Source organism: Neomonachus schauinslandi, chromosome 8 (assembly GCF_002201575.2).
Source record: "Neomonachus schauinslandi chromosome 8, ASM220157v2, whole genome shotgun sequence".
Lineage (NCBI taxonomy): Eukaryota > Metazoa > Chordata > Mammalia > Carnivora > Phocidae > Neomonachus > Neomonachus schauinslandi.
Window position 1 is genome coordinate 145,336,398 of NC_058410.1, and position 5,480 is coordinate 145,341,877.

Below are 5,480 nucleotides of genomic sequence, written 5' to 3' on the forward strand. Positions count from 1 at the left end.
TTCTTTTCGTCCTTTCGTCTCTCATTACCTCCAAAAATGCTGAGAAAATGGAATTCAAGGACGGTATACATTTGCTGAAGGAATACAATATACATGAACATTGCCAGGCTAGACACTCATCACAATATTCCCAACTCACAGGAAAGCAACTGTCCCAAAAATGAGAAACTGTAGGTTGGCAGAGCCCATCACAGACGAGGCGGGAGGAGGAGAAGAAGCATCTGCCATTCCCCTCCTGTTGTCCCCATTCGGTAGAAGACTCTGCCTACAACAGCCCAGGATTCGATGGGGGGGTCTCCTCTTTGGGGTTTTCAAACCCAAGTGTTAGACCCCCGCTGCAGGGTCCGCGACCACCCTGCTGGGCAGGAAGAAGATTGCGGCGCGGTGCCGGTCCGGCCCGGCTTCCTTTAGCTCCTGGGGGTCTGGGGTTCTGTCTCCGCGTGGGCCGGTCTCCGGGGCAGCTCTGCACACTCGCGTCCTTGCAGCCTCGCCGAGCGCTGGTGGAGGGGGCTCGGACCTCAGGAGCGGAGCAGGGCCCCCGCGCCACGACGCACGACCCCCGGAGGCGCAGGGCCCGGTCCGCAGGGACGTCGTGGGCCGGGGACTCGCCGCCCGCCTCTGGCCACAGCGCAAGATAGAGAAGAAGGTCTGAGGCCTTGATGCAGTGTCGCCCGGCCCGGCCCGGGACAAACGGGCCGCGGTGGCTTCCCGCGCCCGTGTCCTGCGCTTTCCGAGGGAGTCTGCACACAGCGTCTTCCCCGCCGTCTGCGCGAGCTTCCCCGAGGCCGCATCGAGGCTCCGAGCCGAATGCAGTGAGGTTGTGCGGAGCACGGCAGTGGGAAAGCCACCGAACCTGTGCGTGGGCCATGGTTGCTCAGGTCCGGGTGGCTCTGGGCGGATGAAAGCCCAAGAAAGGGACGGGGTCCGCTCAGAAACACAGCTGCAGAGCGAAATCATGCTCGGATGCAAGAAGTTCCACCCACCCCCGACGTGGGCTCCGTGGCTTAGCTGGTTAAAGCGCCTGTCTAGTAAACAGGAGATCCTGGGTTCGAATCCCAGCGGGGCCTTTGCAGCTCCTGTGTTTACACGCTGGCCTAATTCCGCCCGTTTTCTTAAATTTGGACTTGCAGTTTTTATTTCTACCACCGGCCTCCCTCCACACATTCCCCAACCCTCACCCCGCCACCCCCGACTTCGGCTGTAACAGGTAGTATCCCAAGGCCTTGGACACAAAATGGAGCTGATTTTGGTACAGCCACACGAAGCAAGACCTTGTTAATAACCAACGAGCAATAAGGTACTAGCATGTGCCCTGTTTTCCTGATGTGTCTTTTTGTAAATACAAAGAACAGGTTCCCTTGGGGTTTTCCGGACAATGTGATCTCGGGTATCCAATTCTGATTTCATACAGTTCATGAACGGACCGGTTGAAGTTCAGAGAGGGAACTCTGTGGGCATGAGCTTTAACAGCATACTTGCCAGTGCTCTAGAGATTGTAACTCAACTGCAGGTGTGTGGGGGCCTGGGGGGCCATGGAGGTAGATGATTTAACCCAAGAAATGTGTGAATGTTGACTGAATGCTGATCAGCGCGGCTTACATCCGGCGGGGCCCAGGGCAGAATGAAAATGTAAGGTCCCTCATCCAAAACAGGAGGGGAAGCCTGCGGCCCACGGACACCTGGGCTCCGCGCGGCTCTTCTGCACCTGCGGGCTGTGTGCCGGCTGTCAGACTTGCGCCTCCCTCCGCGCGTGTAAAATCGGGGCCGATCCTGCTGCGCTCGGACAGGAACCCAGCATCTCCACCGCCGTGCGTGGGAGGCTTTAATTCTTCCGAAGTAAGAGTCTGAGGTATAATGCGGTCGCTCTTGGGGGCATGTGCAAGCGGTCGTTTGTGGCTTGCGCCCCAGCATCGATTCTTCCTCCTGACTGTCCCTGTAGCCCAGCAAACAAATACATAAATAAATAATTTTTTTTTTAAGGAGAGGGAAAGTGCCATTACAAGTAGTAATAGAATATAAGTCTTTACCCCTTTCTTCCTTGGTCTCTCTCGACCTTTAATGTATTTTTCTTTTGCTTATTTAATGTCATTCTGATTAAGTGGAATCCACGTTGTAAATTATCAGCATGAATGTTACTGTCGACCTTGACTTCACACAGCAAGATTCACGGGGCTCGGCGATGGCTGTTTGCAGGAAGGGAAGCAAGGGAAGCCGGACGCGCACGTTGCGCTCACTCCCTTTGTCCAGACGCCTCGTTCGGTTGTCCCGTCGAACATCAATTACAAAACACAAATTCAAAGGTGTAATTATTATGGAGTTTCAAGATGGCAGATACAGGTCTTGGGGTTGCGGGAGCCGCCTGTCCTCGTCAACAAAAGGGCTCCACCTGCCGAAACCCGGGGTCGAACCAGGGACCTTTAGATCTTCAGTCTAACGCTCTCCCAGCTGAGCTATTTCGGCTGCCCGAAAGCAGAACTTCCTGATATTTATTTTTCAGACATGGATTGTTCTCAACTTCCGTTTTAGGAGATTCTGGATTCTTCGTGCTGCTGTCTAACCGTCCAGGACATTTATGCACCCAGAAATTGGGGGGAATCTATTGTCTTCCGCCTATACCGCTTGGACCCAATTCCTGGCAGCGTGGGCCGGTAGGTGAAGGAGGAAGACGCGAGAGAGGTAACAGGGTTCCAACGGAAAGCCGCATCTCGCAGGTTAACCCAGACACATCTCGGAAAATTAAGGAAACTAAAGAAAAAATTTCGTGGGGTCCCATACATAAGAGAAAATCTTCGTGACCCTGGGTCAGACAAATATTTTGTAGATAGGACAACAAAAGCATAAAATTCGATAAATTTAACCTCATCAAAAAATGTTAAATTCTGCTCTGTGAAAAGCATGTTTAAAAGAACAGAAAGGCAAGTCACAGACTGGGAGACAAGCTTTGCAAACCATATATCTGGTAGAGGATTTACATCTAGAACACATAAAGGGCTCTAAATAGTCAACAATAAGAAAACCTGATTTAAAAATACCAAAATATTTTAAGTAGAAGATTTTGTCAAAGAAGTTATAAGGAGGGCAAATAAACAAAAGATGTTCAACATCAGTCATTAAGGAAATACGAATTAAAACCATAATGATATACCACTTATAACTGCAGTTATAAGAGTTACTAAATTTTTTAAAGATTTTATTTATTTATTTGACAGAGAGAGAGACACAGCGAGAGAAGGAACACAAGCAGGGGGAGTAGGAGAGAGAGAGGCGTGCTTCCCGCTGAGCAGGGAGCTGGATGCGGGGCTCGGTCCTAGGACCCTGGGATCAGGACCCAAGCCAAAGACAGACGCTTAACAACTGAGCCACCCAAGAGTTGCTAAAATTTAAGAATGCTAGCCATACCAAATGTTGGTAAGAATGCAGAGGAAATGAAACTCTCATACACCATTAGCAGTAGTGAAAAAGAATTTCTTTAACAGTTGAAGGTGTACCAACCCCATGATCCAAGCATTCAAATTCTAAGTATGTATCCAACAGAAAAAAAAAAATAAAACTATTATGTCCATACAAATTCTTGTATACAAATATTCATATCAGCTTTATTTGTAATAGCCAATAACTGGAAACAACCCAAATGCTTATCTTAAATGGGTGAATGGACAAACAAATTGTGGTATATCCATACCATGGAATACTACTCAGCATAAAATGGAATAAACTACTGATACATTAAACATGGTGATTTCAAAATAATTATGATGAATGAAAGAAGTAAAACCAAAAAAGTAAATATGATATGATTCCATTTGTATAAAACTTCAGAAAATGCAAACTAAACTACAGTGACAGGAATTAGGTCAGTGGTTGCTTGGGAATGGAAAGGCAGGGAGGAGTAGGAAGGAAGTTGAACTCAAACATTTTCTTCCTCTCTCTTTCTCTCCCCTTCCCCCCTTTCTCTCTTTCCTCCTCTCTCCTTCCCCTCCGCCCACTTTCTTTCTCTTTTCTAGACTTGCCAACCATCTGTAGTGTGAAGACCATTTCTCAAGATATGGAATTGAGGGACGCAACACAATTGGAAATAAGCAATAATCATTTTCATTCAATCATTATCATTCATTCATTCATTACATTCAAAGTGCTTCCTTGGTTTTCTAGAGCAAGATATCCTGGTCTTGAAGATGGCTGGTGAGCAGGCAAGGTTCACTGTAGAAAGTGAAGGAAGAGAGTAATTACAGACCAAAGACACTTGAAGAGGTGGGTACAGACAAGATGGTCAATGAAGATTAGGTAGAGTGGTCTATGGAGGATAAAGACACCACAGAGAAAAAGAATGAAGACAAGTGAAACTCCCAACCTGAGATTTTCCGGAGAAGTGGTTTTCAAAAACAAGGCAAAGCAAAGCAAAATAAAACAAAATGAAGGCAATAGGATGGTAAGGAGCTCTTAGAGAAGACTGAGCCCCGCTGGGAAGAAGCTAGGAGCAGGAATGGTATAAACTCGGACTTCGAATTTACTATACTTGAGTCTAGCCAAAAAAAAAAAAAAGTCCAATTTAGAAATTGTAGAATTAGTGTCATTGACAGAATAAATTTTCTGACACACACAAAAATGGCCTTGCCTAAGAATACAGAAGATTGTCATATTTCCTAATATATCACAGAAGAAAAAGCTCTCGCCTGGGGGGTGTAGCTCAGTGGTAGAGCGCATGCTTTGCATGCATGAGGCCCTGGGTTCGATGCCCAGCACCTCCAAGGGTGCTTCCCTTTTTCCTATTTCCAATGTGTTCCATATCCATACACTCCTCCAGGGATGCCAAATCTGGTTTTCTGTTTCTGTTTTTTGTTAATTCTTTTTTCTGCTCACATGGAAAGTAAAAATGATTGGTACGACGTCAGAAGGAAGAAAGGAAAAGAAAAGATTTATTCAACATCCCTGAATGCAACCAGCTTTGTCACCTGGACTACCATTTTACAATACGACTTAAAAAGAAGAAGATCCAAAGTAAGAGGAAGAGAGAGAGAGAGAGAGAGAAGGGATGAGTGGAGGAGAGAAGGGGAGGGAAGAGGAGAAGAGGGGGAGAGAGAGACTGGTGCCATTTCTTTAGTCGGAACGGCTAATCCTAAAGACAAGGGCATGAGAAAAATTAGGGTGATGTGAGCAGGATTCCAGCTGTATCTGGAAAAACACTTTGGACTGCGATCCGAGGGCCTTGGACAAACACCTATTCATGATCCTTTATTACATACCAGGAATAGAACACATGAACTCAAACACGGACTTTTGTTTCTTCAGTAAGAGCCTGGAAAATGACAAAGTAAGGAAAAGCCCATCATCTATCTGCTTTAATTTTGGAGACAAAGTAATGTTCATCCCCCACAATATAGAACACTTCGCTTTCAGATAAATCCACATAATGGAGAGGTCTTGGCTCCCAAGAAGTCAGCCATCTCCTTGTTTCCTTCCCATTCCACTGTACCTGAAAA

The 5,480-nt window shown here is 46.8% G+C and overlaps 3 non-coding genes across 3 annotated transcripts; 2 read left to right on the forward strand and 1 right to left on the reverse strand.

Annotated features, from left to right (window-relative positions):
- Positions 1 to 993: 993 nt before the first annotated feature.
- TRNAT-AGU lies at positions 994 to 1,067 on the forward strand. Its single transcript has one exon. It is a non-coding gene; the product is annotated as a tRNA-Thr (tRNA).
- Positions 1,068 to 2,387: 1,320 nt separating this feature from the next.
- On the reverse strand, positions 2,388 to 2,460 carry TRNAF-GAA. Its single transcript has one exon. It is a non-coding gene; the product is annotated as a tRNA-Phe (tRNA).
- Positions 2,461 to 4,676: 2,216 nt separating this feature from the next.
- On the forward strand, positions 4,677 to 4,748 carry TRNAA-UGC. Its single transcript has one exon. It is a non-coding gene; the product is annotated as a tRNA-Ala (tRNA).
- Positions 4,749 to 5,480: the final 732 nt, after the last annotated feature.